This window comes from Amblyomma maculatum, chromosome 2, assembly GCF_055883805.1.
Source record: "Amblyomma maculatum isolate TAMU_Amacu chromosome 2, ASM5588380v1, whole genome shotgun sequence".
NCBI classification, from domain to species: domain Eukaryota; kingdom Metazoa; phylum Arthropoda; class Arachnida; order Ixodida; family Ixodidae; genus Amblyomma; species Amblyomma maculatum.
In genome coordinates, this window is record NC_139345.1 from 222782478 (window position 1) to 222794385 (window position 11908).

The following is an 11908-nucleotide window of genomic DNA, read 5'->3' on the forward strand; positions in this document are numbered from 1 at the left end:
GAGCAAGAAGAAAGAACGAAAGGAAGGAAAAGAGCATTTAGTAAAAGAGGGGGGGGGGGGGGGAGGGGGGGGCGAAAGTCATACGAGACGGACGGAACTGTTACTGTGCTCTCTGCAAACATGTGTTTTCCTGCTTGACCAATCATCACTCTTCTCTCAACAACGCGCCATAGTACAACAGCCAGAGAAGCAACGCGATGCAACAAAATTCACGCAGGAAACGAGCCGCAGAAGCAGACGCCCCAAGCGTTTCCTCTGCGGCGCGCGCGCTTGTGATGCGCTCCTACGGCTGACAGCGCCACCTACGCTTTTCATCGCTCCGGCGACCACGTCGCTCCCATTGCCGCGCGCCGAAGACGGCACACTTCCCAATTCTAGAGCGGAGCTGTGAATCCGACCAAGTGGCGAGGATATGGAGAGGAGGTCGGCTACTTTCTTCTCGTCGAGAGACTTACCTGCAACGGCCGCTGGGTTCCACGAACCCGCCGCGATTCTTGCCTTCGGAAATTTGGACAAAGAAAACGACAGAAGAGGAGGACCTTGGAGAAGAGGACGTCTTCGAATGGAGCTCATCGACGCAAGAAGAGACTGAACTTTGATAAGAGATGAGAAGCCGCGTGAAAATAGGTGTTCGCAATTACGGAAATAAATTATTGTAAGCTGGAATTGTCAACTGTGTCTCGTCGGTCTTCGTCGGAGAATGGTACAAGGGCGGAGCAAGGGATATGCCAAACACACTTTGTGGATTATTGGGTGTGGAATTAATAAAACATTTAGGCATTTTCTTAACAGTGTGGTTTATCCTGCTTTTCCACACAGCAGAACATTTAAAGAACTGACGTGTGACGGGTTATTCTATTCTAGCATATTCTAAAGACTGGGAAATTAAACGTTGAGTGGTAAACGGCAGGTACGCGAATTCAAAGCATACAACAAGCATTCGACGCATTTAAGTTTATTGTTCAGGTAAACATGTCTGTATTCCACGATAGTTCGCCGTCCGTATGTATTCCGACAAATAATGGGCTAACAGGGTCGTGAGGTGCTTTTGGCGGTGTGAAAAAACAAAAAACAGGTTCACTATACCGACCAGCGCAGCATACAAGCTGCGCTTCCAATGAGTTAATGACGACGAAGATAGATTTAAACTAGTACTTAGTAGCAACCTTTGTACCTCTCTAGGCACGCACAAAAAAAATAATCCGTATTAGGTGAGATAAGCAGAGTGAAATCTACATATTCATGAATCTCTTATGATCTTATCACTTAGAAGGTAATAAACATAAATATTGAATGAGATAAGCGATGAGCAGCATCCTTTGAGAGCACCACAATGTAAACAATTAAATCTGCTTAGCAGAAATCCAAATTCCCCCATTTTGAGATGGCTCAAACAGATGGTTTAACACACGAAAAGGACCACGAAAGAAATGCCGAGACATTTTTCCACATGGAATATTGTTATGCATTGTAATAAACGCCTTATTAATGCCAAACATAATACTAAATGACGCTTCATTTGCATGCAATGTAGGCCATCCATGATCTTTTCTAATCATATTTCTGTAACCGAACCAGCATAAGATCCGTAATCATGCACGTGAAGAAGATGCAACCTAAATACAGACATTACAGATGAAATGCGCGTTACTAATATTTGTAATACACATGATAAAATAGGTAGAATAATAACGGTAGTTTAAACATATGGGATCCAAATATGTAACCTCTGCATCTTTTTTGTTATTTTAATTTGCGAGTCAGCTTAGCGCTTGTGCTGTAGAAAGACTGCGATGCGATACATAGATGGCGAAAACGGCTGTCTTGGTCAGCTGGCTCGGATGCATGGCAGTGGTCATAAGAAGTCACAAGAGAACCAGTCAGGCTACCCAGAGCCGTCGTTGCGGCCGCTGGGCACAAAAAACTTATTGCAAGAAAAAAACAAGAACAAAAAAAAAAAAAAAAAACCCCGCTTGCTGATAAGCCACAGAGAAGAGTGTGCAGCGCCCGAGCAGAGACTCCTCACCCCCTCTTCCGCATAGGCTACCGTTCTCAAATCTGAAGGGGAGATGACACCCGAACATGCCGAGCTGGCCGTGCCCCGGTTGCCCCACGGGCCAGTGCTCGCACTGCTTACGGGTAGGCAACGCAAGCAAAATAACACTCCCATTCTCTAACCCGCGGCCCCCGTCGCGCTGTGTCTCGGCCGTGTGGGAGGATGACGCTCCGCCACTAGAGAGAAGTACGAGATCGAGGAGGGCTTCAAGGTGGTCAGCCACGTGGTGTTCGTTTCAAGAACTAAAGAGTCATGATCGGGAATCCTGGCCTCGTCCTATTCTATGCTACACGCGCAAAATACGTTCACGTTGCGCAACGAATGATTTCCTAAAAGCGTTCTTAGCTCAAAAAAGAGCAAAATTATTTCTGCAGACAAAAGGAAACAAGTTACCGGCCAAACGAGCTGACGCATTGAAAAGCACGGTGAGGTGGGCGTAACTGGCTCAGCATCAACGTTTATATGGAAAGAGCAAGGAAAGCATACGCTTTGATGCAAGCCGGTGTACGTATGATACCAACCTTTGAGGTGGAGTGGAAGCGAACATCGCTACGCCGCCTCGCGGGTGGCCAGACCCTTACTTGCTCGGCCGCGAAAAGGCTCGAGTGTCCGCTCTTTACGCAAGTATGTTTCTCTATGCTCGTCCACGCTCAATTTAAAGGCTGCTCAGAACAATCTAGATAACGTCGCAAACTGCTACTAGCACAACCTGGAACATTGTAGAAACTATGTTTCTTCGAGACAGATCTTCGACCTCGGCGCATCTTGCGCGGCAACGAAACTGATAAAGGTGCGTCTCGCGACATGGGGCGTTAACAAAGAATGCAGAATTGATACGCAATTTAGAATCAAAGTGATAAGGCCGCATGCTGGCGGCTGCCAAAAAACAACAAATACAGTCTTGTAGCTTTCGCGGCAATATATACCGCGCTTGTTGCAGCATATTTATTTATTTATTCAAATACTCTAAAGCCATCTGGGAAGGGTATTACATATTAATAGCAATAGACTGTTCTTCATCTCTTCTAACCGGCTTCCTAGTAAATACCCTATCAGACAACAGGCAACGGGCACTAGCAAGGAACTGCCGCAATCGTCCAGCAAGCCAGCGCCATCCAGCGAGCAGCGGTGAGAATATTGCAGGATCGCTCCGGCGCCGCCGGCGTAGGATGCTGGTTAGCATAGCGGGAAACCGAAGGCATCGCAAAAGAAGGCTATTCCGTAGATGGTTTAATTATTAGTTCTTTTATTTTGCACAAGCAATTTAAAAGTGGGGCGTGTAGAAGAAAGAAGGCACTCCAGTCGCTGATAGCCGTTCTTTACTGCCGTCCTAACATGGCGCTCAAAACTTGTTTCAAGCACATTCAGAAAGACAATTTTCTTACGAAGCTTCACAAGGGGAAAATGTCTAGACCCATCGTCGAAAATAAGAGATCTTTACCCTTTCATCGATGACGACGGTGTGCTCAGAATCTGGACCCGGCTTCAAAATGCTACAGCAACATCCAGCCAAATAGCGCCTGTGTTACTTCCTGGCGACAACCCGTCAACATGCCTTGTGGTGTTTCATGCACATCGCAATTTTCTCCATGGCGGTGTAAACGACACTCTGAGCGAGCTGCGAGGAAAGTTCTGGGTGACATGAGCCCGTCAGTGTGTCAAAGGTGTGTTGGCAAAATGTGTTGTGTGTGTGCGCGCTTTCAGCTAAAAGCAGCTACTGCTGCGACCGCACCTCTTCCATGTGAAAGGCTACAGAACGCTCGACCTTTCGAAGTGACAGGTGTTGACTTTACCGGACCAATTTTCGTTAGAGACAGTCACACGGGGAAAGTGTACATCGCATTGTTTACTTGTGCCGCAGTGAGGGCAATTCATCTTGAGCTTGGCCTCGACCTTACCGCAGAGTCCTTCCTCATGACTTTCAGGAGATTTTGTGCTAGACGAGGAACCCCACAGGTCGCCTATTCCGATAATGCGGTGACGTTGAAAAGGGCAGGTAGGGATTTAGCAAAACCTCACATTTCTGTTAGACAGCCACATGTCAAAGACTACTGCTCTAGTCATAGCATAACGTGGAAATTTATTGCCGAGAGATCTCCCCGGTGGAGAGGGTTTTGGGAAAGATTGATAATAATCGTAAAGATGCGCCCGCGAAAAACGCTTGGAAAATGATATTTTGATACGCAGCAGCTGGGCACAATAATATTGAAACTGAGGCTGTTGTTAATTCAAGGCCGATTACATTAATTTACAACAGTCCTAATGAGCCAGGTGTGTTAACTCAGTCACATTTCTTGCTAGGATGCCGTCATTTGTCTACGCCAGAAAGTAGTGATGAATCACAGCAAACGGATGTTCTGAATCTGTGGGTTCACAGTCAGCGAGTGCATAACATGCACAACCTCAATGCTGGCGATGTAATTGCTCAAGAGGACAATGCGCCAAAATTGTTTTGGAAGACAGATATTATTGTAGAATGTGCGTACATGTCGAGTTCGAGGGCTGGAACTGGTTAGGCCAGTTCAACGTCTGTATCCATTAGAGGCTGTAACCTCGGGGCCCGGAGTGTGTTGAAGAGCGGGGCCTGAGGCCTCAGAAGACGAAAAGGAAGAAGAAGCGCGAGGGCATGGGGCGCGAGGAACAGTTTTGAGTGTCATGTTGAGACGGCAGTAAAGAACGGCTATTAGCGACTGGTGTGCCTTCCTTCTATAACCCCGCTGGGGTGGCGCAGTGGTCATGGCGCTCGACTACTGTTCCCAAGGACGCGGGATCGAATCCCGGCCTCTGCGTCAGCTTTTCGATGGAGGCGAAAAGCAAGGCGCCGTGTGCTGTGCGATGTCAGTGCACGTTAAAGAACCCCAGGTGGTCGAAATTTCCGGAGTCCTCCACTACGGCTTCTCTCATAGCCTGAGTTGATTTGGGACGTTAAATCCGACAAACCAAACCAAACCTTCTTCTATAGGGCGCACTTATTCGAAGCAGGACAAGTATATTACGTGAAAGAGGTGAATCTCGGCTCCTCTGGAGACGATGAACACGCAGCCTTATTTCCTCGTAATAAACACCTGTATTAAACGGGCTGGCTGCTTTTAGAGAGTGCTTAGGCATGACGGCCAGTGCCGTGTAGCACTTATGAGATAAGGCGACGTGGCATAATTTGGATGTCTCAATAGGCCATGATATTGACACGTGCATTAGAGGTGAAAACGAAGAAGGAGCGCAATCGGTAGAAGTAGAGGACGTTGATGTGTCGGCCTGTTCCCGTTGACCGCGTTCCTGATTCAGCTCTCTCGGTGCCCTGGTTGCAGTGTATTATTTAGTGTAACAACTGTTACACATCTGGTTGAGTCTAAAAACTTCTATAAAAATATTGTAGAAGAAGGGCATACACCAAGACGCCTCTCACTGCATATAATATATACTCGACTGTCTCTGACTGTCAATGTCCCAACATGGCGCTCAGTCTCCGCGCGCTCCCAGTCCAAAACCTTTTCTTCCTCCTTCACGTACTATTTGCAGATTCCTGCGTTAATCTGCAATATAGTCGTGCTGGGTACGCTTCTCGAGCTGCGTACACCTACAAGATAAAAACACGGATCTCACACCGGTCCATAAAGCGCCCAAGCCGCCGCCTCCGTGGCCAGACACCTGAATTCGGGCCTCTTGCCATCTCGACGAAGACGACGCCGGTTCCACCAGAAATGGCCACAGATAGCAGGTCTCCGGCGCCCATCCTCTACCATGCGCCGCGAACACCGCCATCTTTTCACGGCTACGTGTACGAGGATGCGGAAGACTGGCTGGGCACCTTTGAGAGGGGAGCGACTACCATACGCTCCATAACGTGTATTTTGCACTCGAGGACTCCACAAGGACATGGTACCAGAACCACGAGAACAACCTGTCAACCTGGGAGACATTTCGCCAAAGTCTCCTAGCTACAATCCCAACGCAGACCGCCGGGAGAAAGCTGAAGCTGCGCTTCAGTCTCGTAACTAGCGGACTAACGAAAACGTCCGCATGTATGTGGAGGACATGACACGCCTCTTCAAGCGTGCTGACCCCTCCGTGGCCGAGGAGACGAAGCTTCGCCACCTCATGCGCGGGGTCAAGCAGGAGCTTTTCGCCGGTCTTGTACGCAGTCCACCGCGTACTGTTACCGAATTCCTCACTGAAGCGACCACCATGGAGACGACGCTCCTGCAACGAGCCCCGCAGTACAATCGAGATGTAAGCACGCTTGGGCCCAATATTTCTTCGATGCCACTAGGAAGTTATGTAATCGCTTTACGATCACCTAGTCAGGTCAATCGTCAGGGAGGAATTACAAGCCCTCCAGCTGCCTTCCAGCGCGGCGTCTGTTACATCACTGTCGGATGTCGTCAGGGACGAGGTGCGCCTAGCAGCGCAGCAGCAACAACTCTCGGAGATTCCTAGACAGGCTGAGGTCAGACCTACCTATGCACCTGCCCGATGTCGGGCGCCATCACCAGGCTACGACGTGAATACCGCTACTCAAGCAGTGCAGCAGTCTGGTCCTTCCCGTGTTCGTGATCGACCAGTCTATCAGCGGCCACGGAAATGTGATGTGTGGCGTGCACCGGACCGGCGGCCACTCTGCTATCACTGTGGTGAGGCGGGTCATCTTTACAGGGACTGCCCGTACCGCCGAGTCGGTCTGCGTGGTTTCTCGCCCGACGAGCCTTGCCCACAGAACGGCGAACGACCACTCAAAATTGAAGCTCATCTGTCGGCCCGCCAGAGGTCTGTGACAAGGCCTGGATACGGCCGCTATGACTCTAGATCGTCATCTCCGCTGCGGTACCGTACTCCAAGTCCTCGCCGAGACGCCAGCTATCCTGAGCGGCGTTCTCCAATTCCACGCCGGGAAAACTAATTCCATAGGTCTCCGGGAGGAAGGCCGCTGCTGTCGGGAAAACTGAAGATCCTCCGCTGTCGATACACCGAGACGCTGATTTCTCACTGGGGCACGGTAGCGACAGTATCCGGCGAGCTACTTCTGATTTGTGCGTGACAATTGACGGAACTGACACGATCGCTTTACTTGATCTGGTGCTGACTATTCAGTGATTAGCCACGCCCTCGCTCAGGAATTGAGCAAAGTTTTGACGCCGTGGTTGGGCCCTAGAATTCGCACGGCTGGAGGTCACCTCATTAGCCCGGCAGGAAGGCGCACAGCCCGAATCGGCATCCGCGGTTTCATCTAGGTAGGGGAATTCGTCGTCTTGCTCGAGCGTTCGAGAAATTTGGTCCTGGGCCTCGAGTTTCTGCAGGCAAACGGTGCTCTGATTGACCTACACGAGGCGCAAGTCACATTTTTGACGAAGCAAGCTGTGGCGCACAGTGCCACAGAAGACCCAGGAGTCAACGCTCTGCGTATTGCTGAAGACGACGTAATGCTGCCGCCACGGTCCAGTGTGCTGGTGTTGGTGAGGAACGACTCGTTTCACGACTACGAAGGTATTTCGGACAGTCACCCTTCGCTGTTACTCGGGAAGGGAGTGGCTATCGGGCGAGGTCTTGTCGAACTGAATTACGGCTGTTTGAAAGTTTTGCTGACGAATTTCACCAATCAAATTCAGCAGCTCACCAAAGGAAATTCCGTCGCCTTCCTCCACGACGTGCATGGGTTGCCGAATCTATGCCCTGTAGAGATGAATCTTCGCGACCATGCTGCATCAAGTAACGCCCTTCAGAAGGCTAAAATCAACCCGGAGTTGTCACCTCAGCAGTAGAACATTCACTCGTCTCTGCTACTTGATTTTAAACATTGCTTCACGACGAACTCCAAGGTCGGACATACGCCGGTAGCCAAGCATCGCATCATCACAGATTCGGCCACGCCAAGTATGTCAGCGACCATACCGTGTTTCGCCTAAAGAGCGGGAGGCTATTAGAACGAAAGTCGATGAAATGCTTGCAGACGATGTTATACAGCCGTCAAAAAGTCCGTGGGCATTGCCGGTGGTCCTGGTGAAAAAGAGGGACAACACGTTGCGATTCTGCATTGATTACAAGAAACTGAATAATGTTACCAAAAGGAACATATACCCACTCCCCAGGATCGATGATGCGCTTGACCGACTCCGAAACGCCAGGTTCTTCTCTTCCTTAGATCAGAAAAGCAGATATTGGCAGATAGAGATAGACGAGCGAGACCGCGAGAAAACGGCTTTCGTGACACCCGACGGTCTGTACGAATTTAAGGTGCTCCTGTTTGGACTTTGCTCCGATCCGGCCACGTTTCAACGCATGATCGACGCTGTTTTAGCTGTTCTGAAGTGGCAGTCGGGCTTTGTGTACCAGGACGATGTGGTCATATTTTCGTCTAGCTATGCTGGCTAGCCGGAATTAAAGACCTTTCTGGCCGGTTGGCCAGATGGAGCCTCCGGTTGCAGGAGTACGATGTGACGGTCGTCTATATATAGGGGCGGCAGTACCAAGACGCGGGCTGTGTATCGCGAGCGCCCGTGGAAACGGCTACTCAAGACGTCACCAAAGATTGCCCTATTCTTCGCGCCATTAGCGTCTCCCGTATGGCGCAGCTTCAACGGACTGACTCTGAGTTGGCCCACTCATTAAGTGTCTGGAGGGATTTAATGCTAGTGTACCTCGTGTGTTTCGCCGTGGACTACAGTCCTTTATTCTGCGGCGTGGGATCCTCTACAAGCGCAAATTCGACAGCAACAAGGAGACGTTTCTGCTTGTTGTTCCATCCCAGTTATGCTCCGAAATCTTGAGCGCTTGTCACGATGAACCATCCGCCGGCCACGTGGGGGTCAGTCGCATACTGGCAAAGATTCGGCTTAAGTACTACTGACCCAATTTACTACCATCAGTGAGTAAATACGTAGTAACATGCCGCGATTGCCAAAGGCGCAAATCTCCTCTTCTGAAACCAGCCGGCTTTCTGTAGCCCATAGCACCCCCAAAACCTCTTTTCAGCAAATTGGCATAGACTTCCTCGGCCCTTTTCCGAAGTCGTCCACAGGGAAACGGTGGATTGTGGTCGCGCCAGATTATTCGACACGCTACGCTGAGACCACGTCACTTGCAAACGGTACTGCTGCTGAAGACGCCGAATTCTTTGTCCACAACATCGTCCTGCGTCATGGCGCTCCTGCAGGTATCATTACTGACCGTGGAGCTGCATTTACGGCCCGCTTCACTCAGGCTGTGCTCAAGCTCACGCATACCAGCCATAGACGTACAACGGCCTACCGCCTGCAGACAAATGGCTTGGTGGAACGCCTCAACAGGACCTTGACTGACATGCTTTCCATATATGTGGATATCGAGCACAAAACATGGGATCAAACTCTTCCATACGTAACATTCGCGTACAAAACCGCGCAGCAAGAAACAACGCGGTTCACTCCGTTTGGTTTAGCCTTCGGTCGACCGGTTACCACACTCCTGAATGCTATGCTACCCGTGGACACCCCTTGACAGTGAGAGTGAACTTGACATCGACGTCGCCACTTATGTTCAGCGCGTGGAAGAAGCGCGACAACTGGCCAGACACCGCATTCACCGTCAGCAGCAGATCGATGCTAACCGCTCTTGGACGCCGCTACGTGCTTACAGCCCGGGCGATTATGTATGTGTCTGGACGCCCGTTCGTCGCCGCGGGCTGTCCGAAACGTTACTGCGCCGCTACTTCGGCCTTGCTGTCCGCCCCCTCAGCGACGTAACGTATGAAGTTGTACCAACCACACCAGCCTCGCTCGTTGTGCATGTGGTGCAAATGAAGCCTTACTACGAGCGACTGACTTTCAGGCTGCATGTAGTCTATTCTGTGACGTCAGACGGTGGTGTAACTCTTGGACGCTTTTCCTCCCCTGCTGTTCTGTCTGATGGTAACACCGCATCGGGGCGATGCTCCAGAGGAGGGGGCAGTGACACGTGCATTAGAGATGAAGAAGCGCAATCGGTAGAAGTAGAGGTCGTTCAAGTGTCGGCCCGTTCCCGTTGCTCGCGTTCTTGATTGAGCTCTCTCGGTGCCCTGGTTTAGTGGTTGCAGCAATTATTTAGTATAACAACTGCTACAAGCGTTGAAGCGTATTTAGCATACAGAATTACAGGACTTTGTCACGATACTCCCGATGTCCTGAGGCTGAGTGCAGGACATTAAGAACAACAAAAATGGGACAATTTCAACGCAGTTAAACGGATCGAGCAGATCGGACGGAAGCTTTTCCGCACAGATGGAAGTTGATGTATACGATGACGTGCAGTGAACAGAGTGAGAGTGTGTAGCATTCTGCACGCGGGGTGGATCGGCTGAGGCGATAGCTATGGAAGTCCGTACCCGCTGGCAACGAGAAGTTCCTGAGTTCAGGACAGCAATGGGGACTTCCATTTCCGTGGTTGGTGCCAACCTGGCCCTAGAAATGGTTGAAAACCGCGCGTTCATGTCAACCGCTTAGTTTCGACTTTGGTTTGGTCTATGGGGTTTAACATCCCGAAACGACTCAGGCTATGGAAGACGTCGTAGTGGAGGGCTCCGGAACTTTTAACCACCTGGTGTGCATCATCGATGACCACGGCAGCCACTGACACATATGCAACCTTTTCCGACGCTAAAAATGAAATGAGGCATGATAACAGTGTGTGCTCAGAAGAGGCTTCACGTATGAAAATTCGTGATTAGATTTGACCGTGTTAAGCATAGCACGCTAAAAAATGTGAACCTGGCGCGGCTATTGTACTACTCATTCAAGACGCGAAATTACGGTTGCGAACCAGCTAATTTATACAGGTGTAGAAAATGTTCACCGGCGGAACTGTTGGACGTAAAGAGCAAAGCATGCCAATGGAGGATGCAGTCAATTAGTAACATCTGGCTCAGGTGAAATGAAATGTCCCAAGTTGGCGCACAGCTCATTCCAGCTGAAGCTGTATTAAGTTTCCTTCACATACTTCCACCATTGAATATATATTTTCACCTTAAAGTAGACGTGTGATAACCCTTTGGGACGATTTGTACACTCATCCGTTTGTAAATGAAATAGCTATGCGCCTTCAAGCAAGGTGAAATAAACATGCATATTAGAAAAACCTTGGTAAACTATTTAATTTTTCGCAATATCCCGGCGTGCTTCGAAGTATACCGGCTGTTAATTTAGTGTGCGTGCGAATGGCTTAATAGCATGCTTCAGGTAAAATCTGGTTCTGCAGCAGTCTTCCCCGTGTGCCGTTTTCTGGAATCAGCATATACTATCTATCGAATTGGAACGAATTGCGGCAGGTACAACCGACATATTTTTTAGAGTAGGCGTAGAGCGAGGCAGAAGTTGTAAAAGATTTTTTTCTTCTAGAAAGCTTGTAATATTATAGCAATCGTCTATATAGATAAAATACTTAGATTATTAAAAACTGCTAGCTAGCAATTAATTTGTCGATTTTATAGCACGTACGATGGGCATCTTCATTTGCCTTCGTAACGGGAACACAATGCTGCCTCCCTATTCTTGACTGACGTTTGGGGAGAAATTTAGTTGGATGTTCCACACAGATGCATTCATCACCCGGTAACCGACAAGAGCTACCTGAGCGTGCAGTGAGAGAGCCGCAATCAAATTACTAGTAGAGGATTCAAACAGGATTCACAGAGATGTTCATGCCCGCGGAATTGGCTGCCGTTGCTAACGGAAGACGTCCTCGCCACAGTCGGATGTTTCCGCACGCGCGGCGGCGGCCTGCAGCGCGCGCTCTCCAGTCGGCGCTCGTTTTTTATACAGAAAAATTGTCTCTAAAACGAATACTTGATTCCAGCTTTTTTCTGTGTTTCATATCTAAAAGCAAATTTAATAAAAAGGCAACTGCCCT

The 11908-nt window shown here is 49.5% G+C and overlaps 1 pseudogene; it reads left to right on the plus strand.

Annotated features, from left to right (window-relative positions):
• Window positions 1-2069: 2069 nt before the first annotated feature.
• Window positions 2070-7729, plus strand: LOC146201350 (uncharacterized; annotated as a pseudogene).
• The last annotated feature ends 4179 nt before the right edge of the window (window positions 7730-11908 follow it).